This window comes from Schistocerca gregaria, chromosome 9 (assembly GCF_023897955.1).
Source record: "Schistocerca gregaria isolate iqSchGreg1 chromosome 9, iqSchGreg1.2, whole genome shotgun sequence".
NCBI classification, from domain to species: Eukaryota; Metazoa; Arthropoda; class Insecta; order Orthoptera; family Acrididae; genus Schistocerca; species Schistocerca gregaria.
The window spans coordinates 240,454,179-240,476,628 of NC_064928.1; positions in this window are offsets into that span (position 1 = coordinate 240,454,179).

Below are 22,450 nucleotides of genomic sequence, written 5' to 3' on the forward strand. Positions count from 1 at the left end.
GCAAGAACACAGAAGCTTCTAAAATGAAGCAATCGGAAATTAAGAAGTAATAAAAGACAAGTTTTAGTTATCAAAATATCAATTACATTCCTTTTGCCGTGCATTGCAGTTGAACGTGGACCTTAAGATTTTGCACTAGTCGAGGTCTGGCAGCCAAATAAAACGAGAATAAGGGGGACGTGTTAGTATGTAATAACAACATAAGAAGAACTCTGTTTCGTCATTTGCTTTCGTAATGATGTTAAGCCAGGTCGTCTTGTTGGTAACTTTTCTCTCGGAAACATTGACATTTATAGTCTGGAAACTTACGTCGCATGCTGACGTTTCTGGTGGCACCACAAGCAAGAACACAGAAGCTTCTAAACTGAAGGAATCGGAAATTAAGAAGTAATAAAAGACAAGTTTTAGTTATCTAAATATCAATTACATTCCTTTTGCCATGCATTGCAGTTGAACGTGGACCTTAAGATTTTGCACTAGTCGAGGTCTGGCAGCCACATAAAACGAGAATAAGGGGGACATGTTAGTATGTAATAACAACATAAGAAGAACTGTGTTTCTTCATTTGCTTTCGTAATGATGTAAAGCCAGGTCGTCTTGTTGGTAACTATTCTCTCGGAAACATTGACATTTATAGTCTGGAAACTTACGTCGCATGCTGACGTTTCTGGTGGCACCACAAGCAACAACACAGAAGGTTCAAAATTGAAGCAAATCGGAAATTAAGAAGTAATGAAAGACAAGTTTTAGTTATCAAAATATCAATTACATTCCTTTTGCCATGCATTGCAGTTGAACGTGGACCTTAAGATTTTGCACTAGTCGAGGTCTGGCAGCCACATAAAACGAGAATAAGGGGGACGTGTTAGTATGTAATAACAACATAAGAAGAACTCTGTTTCGTCATTTGCTTTCGTAATTATGTTAAGCCAGGTCGTCTTGTTGGTAATTTTTCTCTCGGAATCATTGACATTTATAGTCTGGAAACTTACGTCGCATGCTGACGTTTCTGGTGGCACCACAAGCAAGAACACAGAAGCTTCTAAACTGAAGCAATCGGAAATTAAGAAGTAATAAAAGACAAGTTTTCGTTATCAAAATATCAATTACATTCCTTCTACCATGCATTGCATATGAACGTGGACCTTAAGATTTTACACTAGTCGAGGTCTGGCAGCCACATAAAACGAGAATAAGGGGGACGTGTTAGTATGTAATAACAACATAAGAAGAACTCTGATTCGTCATTTGCTTTGGTAATGATGTAAAGCCAGGTCGTCTTGTTGGTAACTTTTCTCTCGGAAACATTGAGATTTATAGTCTGGAAACTTACGTCGCATGCTGACGTTTCTGGTGGCAGCACAAGCAAGAACACAGAAGCTTCTAAACTGAAGCAATCGGAAATTAAGAAGTAATATAAGACAAGTTTTAGTTATCAAAATATCAATTACATTCCTTTTGCCATGCATTGCAGTTGAACGTGGACCTTAAGATTTTGCACTAGTCGAGGTCTGGCAGCCACATAAAACGAGAATAAGGGGGACGTGTTAGTATGTAATAACAACATAAGAAGAACTCTGTTATGTCATCTGCTTTCGTAATGATGTAAAGTCAGGTCGTCTTGTTGGTAACTTTTCTCTCGGAAACATTGACATTTATAGTCTGGAAACTTACGTCGCATGCTGACGTTTCTGGTGGCACCACAAGCAAGAACACAGAAGCCTCTAAATTGAAGCAATCGGAAATTAAGATGTAATAAAAGACAAGTTTTCGTTATCAAAATATCAATTATATTCCTTTTACCATGCATTGCAGTTGAACGTGGACCTTAAGATTTTGCACTAGTCGAGGTCTGTCAGCCACATAAAATGAGAATAAGGGGGACGTGTTAGTATGTAATAACAACATAAGAAGAACTCTGTTTCGTCATTTGCTTTCGTAATGATGTTAAGCCAGGTCGTCTTGTTGGTAACTTTTCTCTCGGAAACATTGACATTTATGGTCTGGAAACTTACGTCGCATGCTGACGTTTCTGGTGGCACCACAAGCAAGAACACAGAAGCTTCTAAACTGAAGCAATCGGAAATTAAGAAGTAATGAAGGACAAGTTTTAGTTATCAAAATAACAATTACATTCCTTTTGCTATGCATTGCAGTTGAACGTGGACCTTAAGATTTTGCACTAGTCGAGGTCTGGCTGCCACATAAAACGAGAATAAGGGGGACGTGTTAGTATGTAATAACAACATAAGAAGAACTCTGTTTCGTCATTTGCTTTTGTAATGATGTAAAGCCAGGTCTTCTTGTTGGTAACTTTTCTCTCGGAAACATTGACATTTATATTCTGCAAACTTACGTCGCATGCTGACGTTTCTGGTGGCACCACAAGCAAGGACACAGAAGCTTCTAAACTGAAGCAATCGGAAATTAAGAAGTAATAAAAGACAAGTTTTAGTTATCAAAATATTAATTACATTCCTTTTGCCATGCATTGCAGTTGAACGTGGACCTTAAGATTTTGCACTAGTCGAGGTCTGGCAGCCACATAAAACGAGAATAAGGGGGACGTGTTAGTATGTAATAACAACATAAGAAGAAGTCTGTTTCGTCATTTGCTTTCGTAATGATGTAAAGTCAGGTCGTTTTGTTGGTAACCTTTCTCTCGGAAACATTGACATTTATAGTCTGGAAACTTACGTCGCATGCTGACGTTTCTGGTGGCACCACAAGCAAGAACACAGAAGCTTCTAAACTGAAGCAATCGGAAATTAAGAAGTAATAAAAGGCAAGTTTTAGTTATCAAAATATCAATTACATTCCTTTTGCCATGCATTGCAGTTGAACGTGGACCTTAAGATTTTGCACTAGTCGAGGTCTGGCAGCCACATAAAACGAGAATAAGGGGGATGTGTTAGTATGTAATAACAACATAAGAAGAACTTTGTTTCGTCATTTGCTTTCGTAATGATGTAAAGCCAGGTCGTCTTGTTGGTAACTATTCTCTCGGAAACATTGACATTTATAGTCTGGAAACTTACGTCGCAAGCTGACGTTTCTGGTGGCACCACAAGCAAGAACACAGAAGGTTCAGAACTGAAGAAAATCGAAAATTAAGAAGTAATGAAAGACAAGTTTTAGTTATCAAAATATCAATTACATTCCTTTTGCCATGCATTGCAGTTCAACGTGGACCTTAAGATTTTGCACTAGTCGAGGTCTGGCAGCCACATAAAAAGAGAATAAGGGGGACATGTTAGTATGTAATAACAACATAAGAAGAACTCTGTTTCGTCATTTGCTTTCGTAATGATGTAAAGCCCGGTCGTCTTGTTGGTAACTTTTCTCTCGGAAACATTGACATTTATAGTCTGGATACTTACGTCGCATGCTGACGGTTCTGGTGGCACCACAAGCAAGAACACAGAAGCTTCTAAACTGAAGCAATCGGAAATTAAGAAGTAATGAAAGACAAGTTTTAGTTATCAAAATATCAATTACATTCCTTTTACCATTCATTGCATTTGAACGTGGACCTTAAGATTTTGCACTAGTCGAGTTCTGGCAGCCACATAAAACAAGAATAAGGGGGACGTGTTAGTATGTAATAACAACATAAGAAGAACTCTGTTTCGTCATTTGCTTTCGTAATGATGTAAAGCCAGGTCGTCTTGTTGGTAACTTTTCTCTCGGAAACATTGACATTTATATTCTGCAAACTTACGACGCATGCTGACGTTTCTGGTGGCACTACAAGCAAGAACACAGAAGCTTCTAAACTGAAGCAATCGGAAATTAAGAAGTAACAAAAGACAAGTTTTAGTTATCAAAATATCAATTACATTCCTTTTGTCATGCATTGCAGTTGAACGTGGACCTTAAGATTTTGCACTAGTCGAGGTCTGGCAGCCACATAAAACGAGGATAAGGGGGACGTGTTAGTATGTAATAACAACATAAGAAGAACTCTGTTTCGTCATTTGCTTTTGTAATGATGTAAAGCCAGGTCTTCTTGTTGGTAACTTTTCTCTCGGAAACATTGACATTTATATTCTGCAAACTTACGTCGCATGCTGACGTTTCTGGTGGCACCACAAGCAAGGACACAGAAGTTTCTAAACTGAAGCAATCGGAAATTAAGAAGTAATAAAAGACAAGTTTTAGTTATCAAAATATTAATTACATTCCTTTTGCCATGCATTGCAGTTGAACGTGGACCTTAAGATTTTGCACTAGTCGAGGTCTGGCAGCCACATAAAACGAGAATAAGGGGGACGTGTTAGTATGTAATAACAACATAAGAAGAACTCTGTTTCGTCATTTGCTTTCGTAATGATGTAAAGTCAGGTCGTTTTGTTGGTAACCTTTCTCTCGGAAACATTGACATTTATAGTCTGGAAACTTACGTCGCATGCTGACGTTTCTGGTGGCACCACAAGCAAGAACACAGAAGCTTCTAAACTGAAGCAATCGGAAATTAAGAAGTAATAAAAGGCAAGTTTTAGTTATCAAAATATCAATTACATTCCTTTTGCCATGCATTGCAGTTGAACGTGGACCTTAAGATTTTGCACTAGTCGAGGTCTGGCAGCCACATAAAACGAGAATAAGGGGGATGTGTTAGTATGTAATAACAACATAAGAAGAACTTTGTTTCGTCATTTGCTTTCGTAATGATGTAAAGCCAGGTCGTCTTGTTGATAACTATTCTCTCGGAAACATTGACATTTATAGTCTGGAAACTTACGTCGCAAGCTGACGTTTCTGGTGGCACCACAAGCAAGAACACAGAAGGTTCAGAACTGAAGCAAATCGAAAATTAAGAAGTAATGAAAGACAAGTTTTAGTTATCAAAATATCAATTACATTCCTTTTGCCATGCATTGCAGTTCAACGTGGACCTTAAGATTTTGCACTAGTCGAGGTCTGGCAGCCACATAAAAAGAGAATAAGGGGGACGTGTTAGTATGTAATAACAACATAAGAAGAACTCTGTTTCGTCATTTGCTTTCGTAATGATGTAAAGCCAGGTCGTCTTGTTGGTAACTTTTCTCTCGGAAACATTGACATTTATATTCTGCAAACTTACGACGCATGCTGACGTTTCTGGTGGCACTACAAGCAAGAACACAGAAGCTTCTAAACTGAAGCAATCGGAAATTAAGAAGTAACAAAAGACAAGTTTTAGTTATCAAAATATCAATTACATTCCTTTTGTCATGCATTGCAGTTGAACGTGGACCTTAAGATTTTGCACTAGTCGAGGTCTGGCAGCCACATAAAACGAGGATAAGGGGGACGTGTTAGTATGTAATAACAACATAAGAAGAACTCTGTTTCGTCATTTGCTTTCGTAACGATGTAAAGCCAGGTCGTCTTGTTGGTAACTTTTCTCTCGGAAACATTGACATTTATATTCTGCAAACTTACGTCGCATGCTGACGTTTCTGGTGGCACCACAAGCAAGAACACAAAAGCTTCTAAACTGAAGCAATCGGAAATTAAGAAGTAATAAAAGACAAGTTTTAGTTATCAAAATATCAATTACATTCCTTTTGCCATGCATTGCAGTTGAACGTGGACCTTAAGATATTGCACTAGTCGAGGTCTGGCAGCCACATAAAACGAGAATAAGGGGGACGTGTTAGTATGTAATAACAACATAAGAAGAACTCTGTTTCGTCATTTGCTTTCGTAATGATGTAAAGCCACGTCGTCTTTTTGGTAACTTTTCTCTCGGAAACATTGACATTTATAGTCTGGAGACTTACGTCGCATGCTGAAGTTTCTGGTGGCACCACACGCAAGAACAAAGCAGCTTCTAAACTGAAGCAATCGGAAATTAAGAAGTAATAAAGGGCAAGTTTTAGTTATCAAAATATCAATTACATTCCTTTTGCCATGCATTGCAGTTGAACGTGGACCTTAAGATTTTGCACTAGTCGAGGTCTGGCAGCCACATAAAACGAGAATAAGGGGGACGTGTTAGTATGTAATAACAACATAAGAAGAACTTTGTTTCGTCATTTGCTTTCGTAATGATGTAAAGCCAGGTCGTCTTGTTGGTAACTATTCTCTCGGAAACATTGACATTTATAGTCTGGAAACTTACGTCGCATGCTGACGTTTCTGGTTGCACAACAAGCAAGAACACAGAAGGTTCAAAACTGAAGCAAATCGGAAATTAAGAAGTAATGAAAGACAAGTTTTAGTTATAAAAATATCAATTACATTCCTTTTGCCATGCATTGCAGTTCAACGTGGACCTTAAGATTTTGCACTAGTCGAGGTCTGGCAGCCACATAAAACGAGAATAAGGGGGACGTGTTAGTATGTAATAACAACATAAGAAGAACTCTGTTTCGTCATTTGCTTTCGTAATGATGTAAAGCCATTTCGACTTGTTGGTAACTTTTCTCTTGGAAACATTGACAATTATAGTCTGGAAACTTACGTCGCATGCTGACGTTTCTGGTGGCATCAAAAGCAAGAACACAGAAGCTTCTAAACTGAAGCAATCGGAAATTAAGAAGTAATAAAAGACAAGTTTTAGTTATCAAAATATCAATTACATTCCTTTTGCCATGCATTGCAGTTGAACGTGGGCCTTAAGATTTTGCACTAGTCGCGGTCTGGCAGGCACATAAAACGAGAATAAGGGGGCGTGTTAGTATGTAATAACAACATAAGAAGAACTCTGTTTCGTCATTTGCTTTCGTAATGATTTAAAGCCAGGTCGTCTTGTTGGTAACTTTTCTCTCGGAAACATTGACATTTATATTCTGCAAACTTACGTCGCATGCTGACGTTTCTGGTGGCACCACAAGCAACAACACAGAAGCTTCTAAACTGAAGCAATCGGAAATTAAGAAGTAATAAAAGACAAGTTTTAGTTATCAAAATATTAATTACATTCCTTTTGCCATGCATTGCAGTTGAACGTGGACCTTAAGATTTTGCACTAGTCGAGGTCTGGCAGCCACATAAAACGAGAATAAGGGGGACGTGTTAGTATGTAATAACAACATAAGACGAACTCTGTTTCGTCATTTGCTTTCGTAATGATGTAGAGCCAGGTCGTCTTGTTGGTAACTTTTCTCTCGGAAACATTGACAATTATAGTCTGGAAACTTACGTCGCATGCTGACGTTTCTGGTGGCACCACAAGCAAGAACACAGAAGCTTCTAAACTGAAGCAATCGGAAATTAAGAAGTAATAAAAGACAAGTTTTCGTTATCAAAATATCAATTCATTCCTTTTACCATGCATTGCAGTTTAACGTGGACCTTAAGATTTTGCACTAGTCGAGGTCTGGCAGCCACATAAAAAGAGAATAAGGGGGACGTGTTAGTATGTAATAACAACATAAGAAGAACTCTGTTTTGTCATTTGCTTTCGTAATGATGTTCAGCCAGGTCGTCTTGTTGGTAACTTTTCTCTCCGAAACATTGACATTTATAGTCTGGAAACTTACGTCGCATGCTGACGTTTCTGGTGGCACCACAAGCAACAACACAAAGGCTTCTAACTGAAGCAATCGGAAGTTAAGAAGTAATAAAAGACAAGTTTTAGTTATCAAAATTCAATTACATTCCTTTTGCCATACATTGCAGTTGAACGTGGACCTTAAGATTTTGCACTAGTCGAGGTCTGGCAGCCACATAAAACGAGAATAAGGGGGACGTGTTAGTATGTAATAACAACATAAGAAGAACTCTGTTTCGTCATTTGCTTTCGTAATGTTGTAAAGCCAGGTCGTCTTGTTGGTAACTTTTCTCTCGGAAACATTGACATTTATAGTCTGGAAACTTACGTCGCATGCTGACGTTTCTGGTGGCACCACAAGCAACAACACAGAAGCTTCTAAACTGAAGCAATCGGAAATTAAGAAGGAATAAAAGACAAGTTTTAGTTATCAAAATATCAATTACCTTAAGATTTTGCACTAGTCGAGGTCTGGCAGCCACATAAAACGAGAATAAGGGGGACGTGTTAGTATGTAATAACAACATAAGAAGAACTCTGTTTCGTCATTTGCTTTCGTAATGATGTAAAGCCAGGTCGTCTTGTTGGTAACTTTTCTCTCGGAAACATTGACATTTATAGTCTGGAAACTTACGTCGCATGCTGACGTTTCCGGTGGCACCACAAGCAAGAACACAGAAGCTTCTAAACTGAAGCAATCGTAAATTAAGAAGTAATAAAAGACAAGTTTTCGTTATCAAAATATCAATTCATTCCTTTTACCATGCATTGCAGTTGAACGTGGACCTTAAGATTTTGCACTAGTCGAGGTCTGGCAGCCACATAAAAAGAGAATAAGGGGGACGTGTTAGTATGTAATAACAACATAAGAAGAACTCTGTTTTGTCATTTGCTTTCGTAATGATGTTCAGCCAGGTCGTCTTGTTGGTAACTTTTCTCTCGGAAACATTGACATTTATAGTCTGGAAACTTAAGTCGCATGCTGACGTTTCTGGTGGCACCACAAGCAACAACACAGAAGCTTCTAAACTGAAGCAATCGGAAATTAAGAAGTAATAAAAGACAAGTTTTAGTTATCAAAATTCAATTACATTCCTTTTGCCATACATTGCAGTTGAACGTGGACCTTAAGATTTTGCACTAGTCGAGGTCTGGCAGCCACATAAAACGAGGATAAGGGGGACGTGTTAGTATGTAATAACAACATAAGAAGAACTCTGTTTCTTCATTTGCTTTCGTAATGTTGTAAAGCCAGGTCGTCTTGTTGGTAACTTTTCTCTCGGAAACATTGACATTTATAGTCTGGAAACTTACGTCGCATGCTGACGTTTCTGGTGGCACCACAATCAACAACACAGAAGCTTCTAAACTGAAGCAATCGGAAATTAAGAAGGAATAAAAGACAAGTTTTAGTTATCAAAATATCAATTACCTTAAGATTTTGCACTAGTCGAGGTCTGGCAGCCACATAAAACGAGGATAAGGGGGACGTGTTAGTATGTAATAACAACATAAGAAGAACTCTGTTTCGTCATTTGCTTTCGTAATGTTGTAAAGCCAGGTTGTCTTGTTGGTAACTTTTCTCTCGGAAACATTGACATTTATAGTCTGGAAACTTACGTCGCATGCTGACGTTTCTGGTGGCACCACAAGCAAGAACACAGAAGCTTCTAAACTGAAGCAATCGGAAATTAAGAAGGAATGAAAGACAAGTTTTAGTTATCAAAATATCAATTACATTCCTTTTGCCGTGGATTGCAGTTGAACGTGGACCTTAAGATTTTGCACTAGTCGAGGTCTGGCAGCCACATAAAACGAGAATAAGGGGGACGTGTTAGTATGTAATAACAACATAAGAAGAACTCTGTTTCGTCATTTGCTTTCGTAATGATGTTAAGCCAGGTCGTCTTGTTGGTAACTTTTCTCTCGGAAACGTTGACATTTATAGTCTGGAAACTTACGTCGCATGCTGACGTTTCTGGTGGCACCACAAGCAAGAACACAGAAGCTTCTAAACTGAAGCAATCGGAAATTAGGAAGTAATAAAAGACAAGTTTTAGTTATAAAAATATCAATTACATTCCTTTTGCCATGCATTGCAGTTGAACGTGGACCTTAAGATTTTGCACTACTCGAGGTCTGGCAGCCACATAAAACGAGAATAAGGGGGACGTGTTAGTATGTAATAACAACATAAGAAGAACACTGTTTCGTCATTTGCTTTCGTAATGATGTAAAGCCAGGTCGTCTTGTTGGTAACTTTTCTCTCGGAAACATTTACATTTATAGTCTGGAAACTTACGTCGCATGCTGACGTTTCTGGTGGCACCACAAGCAACAACACAGAAGCTTCTAAACTGAAGCAATCGGAAATTAAGAAGTAACAAAAGAAAAGTTTCACTTATCAAAATATCAATAACATTCCTTTTGCCATGCATTGCAGTTGAACGTGGACCATAAGATTTTGCACTAGTCGAGGTCTGGCAGCCACATAAAACGAGAATAAGGGGGACGTGTTAGTATGTAATAACAACATAAGAAGAACTCTGTTTCGTCATTTGCTTTCGTAATGATGTAAAGCCAGGTCGTCTTGTTGGTAACTTTTCTCTCGGAAACATTGACATTTATAGTCTGCAAACTTACGTCGCATGCTGACGTTTCTGGTGGCACCACAAGCAAGAACACAGAAGCTTCTAAACTGAAGCAATCGGAAATTAAGAAGTAATAAAAGACAAGTTTTAGTTATCAAAATATCAATTACATTCCTTTTGCCATGCATTGCAGTTGAACGTGGACCTTAAGATTTTGCACTAGTCGAGGTCTGGCAGCCACATAAAAGGAGGATAAGGGGGACGTGTTAGTATGTAATAACAACATAAGAAGAACTCTGTTTCGTCATTTGCTTTCGTAATGATGTTAAGCCAGGTCGTCTTGTTGGTAACTTTTCTCTCGGAAACATTGACATTTATATTCTGCAAACTTACGTCGCATACTGACGTTTCTGGTGGCACCACAAGCAAGAACACAGAAGCTTCTAAACTGAAGCAATCGGAAATTAAGAAGTAATAAAAGGCAAGTTTTAGTTATCAAAATATCAATTACATTCCTTTTGCCATGCATTGCAGTTGAACGTGGACCTTAAGATTTTGCACTAGTCGAGGTCTGGCAGCCACATCAAACAAGAATAAGGGGGACGTGTTAGTATGTAATAACAACATAAGAAGAACTCTGTTTCGTCATTTGCTTTCGTAATGATGTTCAGCCAGGTCGTCTTGTTGGTAACTTTTCTCTCGGAAACATTGAGATTTATAGTCTGGAAACTTACGTCGCATGCTGACGTTTCTGGTGGCACAACAAGCAACAACACAGAAGCTTCTAAACTGAAGCAATCGGAAATTAAGAAGGAATAAAAGACAAGTTTTAGTTATCAAAATATCAATTACATTCCTTTTGCCATGGATTGCAGTTGAACGTGGACCTTAAGATTTTGCACTAGTCGAGGTCTGGCAGCCACATAAAACGAGAATAAGGGGGACGTGTTAGTATGTTATAACAACATAAGAAGAACTCTGTTTCGTCATTTGCTTTCGTAATGATGTTAAGCCAGGTCGTCTTGTTGGTAACTTTTCTCTCGGAAACGTTGACATTTATAGTCTGGAAACTTACGTCGCATGCTGACGTTTCTGGTGGCACCACAAGCAAGAACACAGAAGCTTCTAAACTGAAGCAATCGGAAATTAAGAAGTAAAAAAAGACAAGTTTTCGTTATCAAAATATCAATTCATTCCTTTTACCATGCATTGCAGTTGAACGTGGACCTTAAGATTCTGCACTAGTCGAGGTCTGGCAGCCACATAAAAAGAGAATAAGGGGGACGTGTTAGTATGTAATAACAACATAAAAAGAACTCTGTTTCGTCATTTGCTTTCGTAAGGATGTTCAGCCAGGTCGTCTTGTTGGTAACTTTTCTCTCGGAAACATTGACATTTATAGTCTGGAAACTTACGTCGCATGCTGACGTTTCTGGTGGCACCACAAGCAACAACACAGAAGCTTCTAAACTGAAGCAATCGGAAATTAAGAAGTAATAAAAGACAAGTTTTAGTTATCAAAATTCAATTACATTCCTTTTGCCATACATTGCAGTTGAACGTGGACCTTAAGATTTTGCACTAGTCGAGGTCTGGCAGCCACATAAAACGAGGATAAGGGGGACGTGTTAGTATGTAATAACAACATAAGAAGAACTCTGTTTCATCATTTGCTTTCGTAATGTTGTAAAGCCAGGTCGTCTTGTTGGTAACTTTTCCCTCGGAAACATTGACATTTATAGTCTGGAAACTTACGTCGCATGCTGACGTTTCTGGTGGCATCACAAGCAACAACACAGAAGCTTCTAAACTGAAGCAATCGGAAATTAAGAAGGAATAAAAGACAAGTTTTAGTTATCAAAATATCAATTACCTTAAGATTTTGCACTAGTCGAGGTCTGGCAGCCACATAAAACGAGGATAAGGGGGACGTGTTAGTATGTAATAACAACATAAGAAGAACTCTGTTTCGTCATTTGCTTTCGTAATGATGTTAAGCCAGGTCGCCTTGTTGGTAACTTTTCTCTCGGAAACGTTGACATTTATAGTCTGGAAACTTACGTCGCATGCTGACGTTTCTGGTGGCACCACAAGCAAGAACACAGAAGCTTCTAAACTGAAGCAATCGGAAATTAGGAAGTAATAAAAGACAAGTTTTGTTATAAAAATATCAATTACATTCCTTTTGCCATGCATTGCAGTTGAACGTGGACCTTAAGATTTTGCATTACTCGAGGTCTGGCAGCCACATAAAACGAGAATAAGGGGGACGTGTTAGTCTGTAATAACAACATAAGAAGAACTCTGTTTCGTCATTTGCTTTCGTAATGATGTAAAGCCAGGTCGTCTTGTTGGTAACTTTTCTCTCGGCAACATTGACATTTATAGTCTGGAAACTTACGTCGCATGCTGACGTTTCTGGTGGCAGCACAAGCAAGAACACAGAAGCTTCTAAACTGAAGCAATCGGAAATTAAGAAGTAATAAAAGACAAGTTTTAGTTATCAAAATATCAATTACATTCCTTTTGCCATGCATTGCATTAGAACGTGGACCATAAGATTTTGCACTAGTCGAGGTCTGGCAGCCACATAAAACGAGAATAAGGGGGACGTGTTAGTATGTAATAACAACATAAGAAGAACTCTGTTTCGTCATTTGCTTTCGTAATGATGTAAAGCCAGGTCGTCTTGTTGGTAACTTTTCTCTCGGAAACATTGACATCTATATTCTGCAAACTTACGTCGCATGCTGACGTTTCTGGTGGCACCACAAGCAAGAACACAGAAGCTTCTAAACTGAAGCAATCGGAAATTAAGAAGGAATAAAAGACAAGTTTTAGTTATCAAAATATCAATTACATTCGTTTTGCCATGGATTGCAGTTGAACGTGGACCTTAAGATTTTGCACTAGTCGAGGTCTGGCAGCCACATAAAACGAGAATAAGGGCGACGTGTTAGTATGTAATAACAACATAAGAAGAACTCTGTTTCGTCATTTGCTTTCGTAATGATGTTAAGCCAGGTCGTCTTGTTGGTAACTTTTCTCTCGGAAACGTTGACATTTATAGTCTGGAAACTTACGTCGCATGCTGACGTTTCTGGTGGCACCACAAGCAAGAACACAGAAGCTTCTAAACTGAAGCAATCGGAAATTAGGAAGTAATAAAAGACAAGTTTTGTTATAAAAATATCAATTACATTCCTTTTGCCATGCATTGCAGTTGAACGTGGACCTTAAGATTTTGCATTACTCGAGGTCTGGCAGCCACATAAAACGAGAATAAGGGGGAGGTGTTAGTACGTAATAACAACATAAGAAGAACTCTGTTTCGTCATTTGCTTTCGTAATGATGTAAAGCCAGGTCGTCTTGTTGGTAACTTTTCTCTCGGCAACATTGACATTTATAGTCTGGAAACTTACGTCGCATGCTGACGTTTCTGGTGGCAGCACAAGCAAGAACACAGAAGCTTCTAAACTGAAGCAATCGGAAATTAAGAAGTAATAAAAGACAAGTTTTAGTTATCAAAATATCAATTACATTCCTTTTGCCATGCATTGCATTAGAACGTGGACCATAAGATTTTGCACTAGTCGAGGTCTGGCAGCCACATAAAACGAGAATAAGGGGGACGTGTTAGTATGTAATAACAACATAAGAAGAACTCTGTTTCGTCATTTGCTTTCGTAATGATGTTAAGCCAGGTCGTCTTGTTGGTAACTTTTCTCTCGGAAACATTGACATTTATATTCTGCAAACTTACGTCGCATGCTGACGTTTCTGGTGGCACCACAAGCAAGAACACAGAAGCTTCTAAACTGAAGCAATCGGAAATTAAGAAGTAATAAAACGCAAGTTTTAGTTATCAAAATATCAATTACATTCCTTTTGCCATGCATTGCAGTTGAACGTGGACCTTAAGATTTTGCACTAGTCGAGGTCTGGCAGCCACATAAAACGAGAATAAGGGGGACGTGTTAGTATGTAATAACAACATAAGAAGAACTCTGTTTCGTCATTTGCTTTCGTAATGTTGTAAAGCCAGGTCGTCTTGTTGGTAACTTTTCTCTCGGAAACATTGACATTTATAGTCTGGAAACTTACGTCGCATGCTGACGTTTCTGGTGGCAGCACAAGCAAGAACACAGAAGCTTCTAAACTGAAGCAATCGGAAATTAAGAAGGAATAAAAGACAAGTTTTAGTTATCAAAATATCAATTACATTCCTTTTGCCATGAATTGAAGTTGAACGTGGACCTTAAGATTTTGCACTAGTCGAGGTCTGGCTGAAACATAAAACGAGAATAAGGGGGACGTGTTAGTATGTAATAACAACATAAGAAGAACTCTGTTTCGTCATTTGCTTTCGTAATGATGTTAAGCCAGGTCGTCTTGTTGGTAACTTTTCTCTCGGAAACGTTGACATTTATAGTCTGGAAACTTACGTCGCATGCTGACGTTTCTGGTGGCACCACAAGCAAGAACACAGAAGCTTCTAAACTGAAGCAATCGGAAATTAGGAAGTAATAAAAGACAACTTTTAGTTATAAAAATATCAATTACAATCCTTTTGCCATGCATTGCAGTTGAACGTGGACCTTAAGATTTTGCACTAGTCGAGGTCTGGCAGCCACATAAAACAAGAATAAGGGGGACGTGTTAGTATGTAATAACAACATAAGAAGAACTCTGTTTCGTCATTTGCTTTCGTAATGATGTAAAGCCAGGTCGTCTTGTTGGTAACTTTTCTCTCGGAAACATTGACATTTATATTCTGCAAACTTACGTCGCATGCTGACGTTTCTGGTGGCACCACAAGCAAGAACACAGAAGCTTCTAAACTGAAGCAATCGGAAATTAAGAAGTAATAAAACGCAAGTTTTAGTTATCAAAATATCAATTACATTCCTTTTGCCATGCATTGCAGTTGAACGTGGACCTTAAGATTTTGCACTAGTCGAGGTCTGGCAGCCACATAAAACAAGAATAAGGGGGACGTGTTAGTATGTAATAACTACATAAGAAGAACTCTGTTTCGTCATTTGCTTTCGTAATGATGTAAAGCCAGGTCGTCTTGTTGGTAACTTTTCTCTCGGAAACATTGACATCTATATTCTGCAAACTTACGTCGCATGCTGACGTTTCTGGTGGCACCACAAGCAAGAACACAGAAGCTTCTAAACTGAAGCAATCGGAAATTAAGAAGGAATAAAAGACAAGTTTTAGTTATTAAAATATCAATTACATTCCTTTTGCCATGGATTGCAGTTGAACGTGGACCTTAAGATTTTGCACTAGTCGAGGTCTGGCAGCCACATAAAACGAGAATAAGGGGGACGTGTTAGTATGTAATAACAACATAAGAAGAACTCTGTTTCGTCATTTGCTTTCGTAATGATGTTAAGCCAGGTCGTCTTGTTGGTAACTTTTCTCTCGGAAACGTTGACATTTATAGTCTGGAAACTTACGTCGCATGCTGACGTTTCTGGTGGCACCACAAGCAAGAACACAGAAGCTTCTAAACTGAAGCAATCGGAAATTAAGAAGTAATAAAGCGCAAGTTTTAGTTATCAAAGTATCAATTACATTCCTTTTGCCATGCATTGCAGTTGAACGTGGACCTTAAGATTTTGCACTAGTCGAGGTCTGGCAGCCACATAAAACGAGAATAAGGGGGACGTGTTAGTATGTAATAACAACATAAGAAGAACTCTGTTTCGTCATTTGCTTTCGTAATGATGTTCAGCCAGGTCGTCTTGTTGGTAACTTTTCTCTCGGAAACATTGACATTTATAGTCTGGAAACTTACGTCGCATGCTGACGTTTCTGGTGGCACCACAAGCAACAACACAGAAGCGTCTAAACTGAAGCAATCGGAAATTAAGAAGTAATAAAAGACAAGTTTTAGTTATCAAAATTCAATTACATTCCTTTTGCCATACATTGCAGTTGAACGTGGACCTTAAGATTTTGCACTAGTCGAGGTCTGGCAGCCACATAAAACGAGAATAAGGGGGACGTGTTAGTATGTAATAACAACATAAGAAGAACTCTGTTTCGTCATTTGCTTTCGTAATGTTGTAAAGCCAGGTCGTCTTGTTGGTAACTTTTCTCTCGGAAACATTGACATTTATAGTCTGGAAACTTACGTCGCATGCTGACGTTTCTGGTGGCAGCACAAGCAAGAACACAGAAGCTTCTAAACTGAAGCAATCGGAAATTAAGAAGGAATAAAAGACAAGATTTAGTTATCAAAATATCAATTACATTCCTTTTGCCATGAATTGAAGTTGAACGTGGACCTTAAGATTTTGCACTAGTCGAGGTCTGGCTGAAACATAAAACGAGAATAAGGGGGACGTGTTAGTATGTAATAACAACATAAGAAGAACTCTGTTTCGTCATTTGCTTTCGTAATGATGTTAAGCCTGGTCGTCTTGTTGGTAACTTTTCTCTCGGAAACGTTGACATTTATAGTCTGGAAACTTACGTCGCATGCTGACGTTTCTGGTGGCACCACAAGCAAGAACACAGAAGCTTCTAAACTGAAGCAATCGGAAATTAGGAAGTAATAAAAGACAAGTTTTAGTTATAAAAATATCAATTACATTCCTTTTGCCATGCATTGCAGTTGAACGTGGACCTTAAGATTTTGCACTAGTCGAGGTCTGGCAGCCACATAAAACAAGAATAAGGGGGACGTGTTAGTATGTAATAACAACATAAGAAGAACTCTGTTTCGTCATTTGCTTTCGTAATGATGTTCAGCCAGGTCGTCTTGTTGGTAACTTTTCTCTCGGAAACATTGACATTTATAGTCTGGAAACTTACGTCGCATGTTGACGTTTCTGGTGGCACCACAAGCAACAACACAGAAGCTTCTAAACTGAAGCAATCGGAAATTAAGAAGTAATAAAAGACAAGTTTTAGTTATCAAAATATCAATTACATTCCTTTTGCCATGCATTGCATTAGAACGTGGACCATAAGATTTTGCACTAGTCGAGGTCTGGCAGCCACATAAAACGAGAATAAGGGGGACGTGTTAGTATGTAATAACAACATAAGAAGAACTCTGTTTCGTCATTTGCTTTCGTAATGATGTAAAGCCAGGTCGTCTTGTTGGTAACTTTTCTCTCGGAAACATTGACATTTATATTCTGCAAACTTACGTCGCATGCTGACGTTTCTGGTGGCACCACAAGCAACAACACAGAAGCTTCTAAACTGAAGCAATCGGAAATTAAGAAGTAATAAAACGCAAGTTTTAGTTATCAAAATATCAATTACATTCCTTTTGCCATGCATTGCAGTTGAACGTGGACCTTAAGATTTTGCACTAGTCGAGGTCTGGCAGCCACATAAAACAAGAATAAGGGGGACGTGTTAGTATGTAATAACAACATAAGAAGAACTCTGTTTCGTCATTTGCTTTCGTAATGATGTTCAGCCAGGTCGTCTTGTTGGTAACTTTTCTCTCGGAAACATTGACATTTATAGTCTGGAAACTTACGTCGCATGCTGACGTTTCTGGTGGCACCACAAGCAACAACACAGAAGCTTCTAAACTGAAGCAATCGGAAATTAAGAAGTAATAAAAGACAAGTTTTAGTTATCAAAACTCAATTACATTCCTTTTGCCATACATTGCAGTTGAACGTGGACCTTAAGATTTTGCACTAGTCGAGGTCTGGCAGCCACATAAAACGAGGATAAGGGGGACGTGTTAGTATGTAATAACAACATAAGAAGAACTCTGTTTCGTCATTTGCTTTCGTAATGTTGTAAAGCCAGGTCGTCTTGTTGGTAACTTTTCTCTCGGAAACATTGACATTTATAGTCTGGAAACTTACGTCGCATGCTGACGTTTCTGGTGGCACCACAAGCAAGAACACAGAAGCTTCTAAACTGAAGCAATCGGAAATTAAGAAGGAATAAAAGACAAGTTTTAGTTATCAAAATATCAATTACATTCCTTTTGCCATGAATTGCAGTTGAACGTGGACCTTAAGATTTTGCACTAGTCGAGGTCTGGCTGCCACATAAAACGAGAATAAGGGGGACGTGTTAGTATGTAATAACAACATAAGAAGAACTCTGTTTCGTCATTTGCTTTCGTAATGTTGTTAAGCCAGGTCGTCTTGTTGGTAACTTTTCTCTCGGAAACGTTGACATTTATAGTCTGGAAACTTACGTCGCATGCTGACGTTTCTGGTGGCACCACAAGCAACAACACAGAAGCTTCTAAACTGAAGCAATCGGAAATTAGGAAGTAATAAAAGACAAGTTTTAGTTATAAAAATATCAATTACATTCCTTTTGCCATGCATTGCAGTTGAACGTGGACCTTAAGATTTTGCACTAGTCGAGGTCTGGCAGCCACATAAAACAAGAATAAGGGGGACGTGTTAGTATGTAATAACAACATAAGAAGAACTCTGTTTCGTCATTTGCTTTCGTAATGATGTTCAGTCAGGTCGTCTTGTTGGTAACTTTTCTCTCGGAAACATTGACATTTATAGTCTGGAAACTTACGTCGCATGTTGACGTTTCTGGTGGCACCACAAGCAACAACACAGAAGCTTCTAAACTGAAGCAATCGGAAATTAAGAAGTAATAAAAGACAAGTTTTAGTTATCAAAATTCAATTACATTCCTTTTGCCATACATTGCAGTTGAACGAGGACCTTAAGATTTTGCACTAGTCGAGGTCTGGCAGCCACATAAAACGAAGATAAGGGGGACGTGTTAGTATGTAATAACAACATAAGAAGAACTCTATTTCTTCATTTGCTTTCGTAATGATGTAAAGCCAGGTCGTCTTGTTGGTAACTTTTCTCTCGGAAACATTGACATTTATAGTCTGGAAACTTACGTCGCATGCTGACGTTTCTGGTGGCACCACAAGCAAGAACACAGAAGCTTCTAAACTAAGCAATCGGAAATTAAGAAGGGATAAAAGACAAGTTTAAGTTATCAAAATATCAATTACATTCCTTTTGCCGTGGATTGCAGTTGAACGTGGACCTTAAGATTTTGCACTAGTCGAGGTCTGGCAGCCACATAAAACGTGAATAAGGTGTACGTGTTAGTATGTAATAACAACATAAGAAGAACTCTGTTTCGTCATTTGCTTTCGTAATGATGTAAAGCCAGGTCGTCTTGTTGGTAACTTTTCTCTCGGAAACATTGACATTTAGAGTCTGAAAACTTACGTCGCATGCTGACGTTTCTGGTGGCACAACAAGCAAGAACACAGAAGGTTCAAAACTGAAGCAAATCGGAAATTGAGAAGTAATGAAAGACAAGTTTTAGTTATCAAAATATCAATTACATTCCTTTTGCCATGCATTGCAATTCAACGTGGACCTTAAGATTTTGCACTAGTCGAGGTCTGGCAGCCACATAAAACGAGAATAAGGGGGACGTGTTAGTATGTAATAACAACGTAAGAAGAGCTCTGTTTCGTCATTTGCTTTCGTAATGATGTAAAGCCATTTCGACTTGTTGGTAACTTTTCTCTTGGAAACATTGACAATTATAGTCTGGAAACTTACGTCGCATGCTGACGTTTCTGGTGGCATCAAAAGCAAGAACACAGAAGCTTCTAAACTGAAGCAATCGGAAATTAAGAAGTAATAAAAGACAAGTTTTAGTTATCAAAATATCAATTACATTCCTTTTGCCATGCATTGCAGTTGAACGTGGGCCTTAAGATTTTGCACTAGTCGCGGTCTGGCAGGCACATAAAACGAGAATAAGGGGGCGTGTTAGTATGTAATAACAACATAAGAAGAACTCTGTTTCGTCATTTGCTTTCGTAATGATGTAAAGCCAGGTCGTCTGTTGGTAACTTTTCTCTCGGAAACATTGACATTTATAGTCTGGAAACTTACGTCGCATGCTGACGTTTCTGGTGGCACCACAAGCAAGAACACAGAAGCATCTAAACTGAAGCAATCGGAAATTAGGAAGTAATAAAAGACAAGTTTTAGTTATAAAAATATCAATTACATTCCTTTTGCCATGCATTGCAGTTGAATGTGGACCTTAAGATTTTGCACTACTCGAGGTCTGGCAGCCACATAAAACGAGAATAAGGGGGGCGTGTTAGTATGTAATAACAACATAAGAAGAACTCTGTTTCGTCATTTGCTTTCGTAATGATGTAAAGCCAGGTCGTCTTGTTGGTAACTTTTCTCTCGGAAACATTGACATTTATAGTCTGGAAACTTACGTCGCATGCTGACGTTTCTGGTGGCAGCACAAGCAAGAACACAGAAGCTTCTAAACTGAAGCAATCGGAAATTAAGAAGTAATAAAAGACAAGTTTTAGTTATCAAAATATCAATTACATTCCTTTTGCCATGCATTGCATTAGAACGTGGACCATAAGATTTTGCACTACTCGAGGTCTGGCAGCCACATAAAACGAGAATAAGGGGGACGTGTTAGTATGTAATAACAACATAAGAAGAACTCTGTTTCGTCATTTGCTTTCGTAATGATGTAAAGCCAGGTTGTCTTGTTGGTACTTTTCTCTCGGAAACATTGACATTTATATTCTGCAAACTTACGTCGCATGCTGACGTTTCTGGTGGCACCACAAGCAAGAACACAGAAGCTTCTAAACTGAAGCAATCGGAAATTAAGAAGTAATAAAAGACAAGTTTTAGTTATCATAATATCAATTACATTCCTTTTGCCATGCATTGCAGTTGAACGTGGACCTTAAGATTTTGCACTAGTCGAGGTCTGGCAGCCACATAAAACGAGAATAAGGGGGTCGTGTTAGTATGTAATAACAACATAAGAAGAACTCTGTTTCGTCATTTGCTTTTGTAATGATGTTCAGCCAGGTCGTCTTGTTGGTAACTTTTCTCTCGGAAACATTGACATTTATAGTCTGGAAACTTACGTCGTATGCTGACGTTTCTGGTGGCACCACAAGCAAGAACACAGAAGCTTCTAAACTGAAGCAATCGGAAATTTAGAAGTAATAAAAGACAAGTTTTAGTTATCAAAATTCAATTACATTCCTTTTGCCATACATTGCAGTTGAACGTGGACCTCAAGATTTTGCACTAGTCGAGGTCTGGCAGCCACATAAAACGAGGATAAGGGGGACGTGTTAGTATGTAATAACAACATAAGAAGAACTCTGTTTCGTCATTTGCTTTCGTAATGATGTAAAGCCAGGTCGTCTTGTTGGTAACTTTTCTCTCGCAAACATTGACATTTATAGTCTGGAAACTTACGTCGCATGCTGACGTTTCTGGTAGCACCACAAGCAAGAACACAGAAGCTTCTAAACTGAAGCATTCGGAAATTAAGAAGGAATAAAAGACAAGTTTTAGTTATCAAAATATCAATTACATTCCTTTTGCCATGCATTGCAGTTGAACGTGGACCTTAAGATTTTGCACTAGTCGAGGTCTGGCAGCCACATAAAACGAGAATAAGGGGGACGTGTTAGTATGTAATAACAACATAAGAAGAACTCTGTTTTGTCATCTGCTTTCGTAATGATGTAAAGTCAGGTCGTCTTGTTGGTAACTTTTCTCTCGGAAACATTGTCATTTATAGTCTTGAATCTTATGTCGCATGCTGACGTTTCTGGTGTTACCACAAGCAAGAACACATAAGCTTCTAAACTGAAGCAATCGGAAATTAGGAAGTAATAAAAGACAAGTTTTAGTTATAAAAATATCAATTACATTCCTTTTGCCATGCATTGCAGTTGAGCGTGGACCTTAAGATTTTGCACTACTCGAGGTCTGGTAGCCACATAAAACGAGAATAAGGGGGACGTGTTAGTATGTAATAACAACATAAGAAGAACTCTGTTTCGTCATTTGCTTTCGTAATGATGTAAAGCCAGGTCGTCTTGTTGGTAACTTTTCTCTCGGAAACATTGACATTTATATTCTGCAAACTTACGTCGCATGCTGACGTTTCTGGTGGCACCACAAGCAAGAACACAGAAGCTTTTAAACTGAAGCAATCGGAAATTAAGAAGTAATGAAAGACAAGTTTTAGTTATCAAAATATCAATTACATTCCTTTTGCCATGCATTGCAGTTCAACGTGGACCTTAAGATTTTGCACTAGTCGAGGTCTGGCAGCCACATAAAACGAGAATAAGGTTGACGTGTTAGTATGTAATAACAACGTAAGAAGAACTCTGTTTCGTCATTTGCTTTCGTAATGATGTAAAGCCATTTCGACTTGTTGGTAACTTTTCTCTTGGAAACATTGACAATTATAGTCTGGAAACTTACGTCGCATGCTGACGTTTCTGGTGGCACCACAAGCAAGAACACAGAAGCTTCTAAACTGAAACAATCGGAAATTAAGAAGTAATAAAAGGCAAGT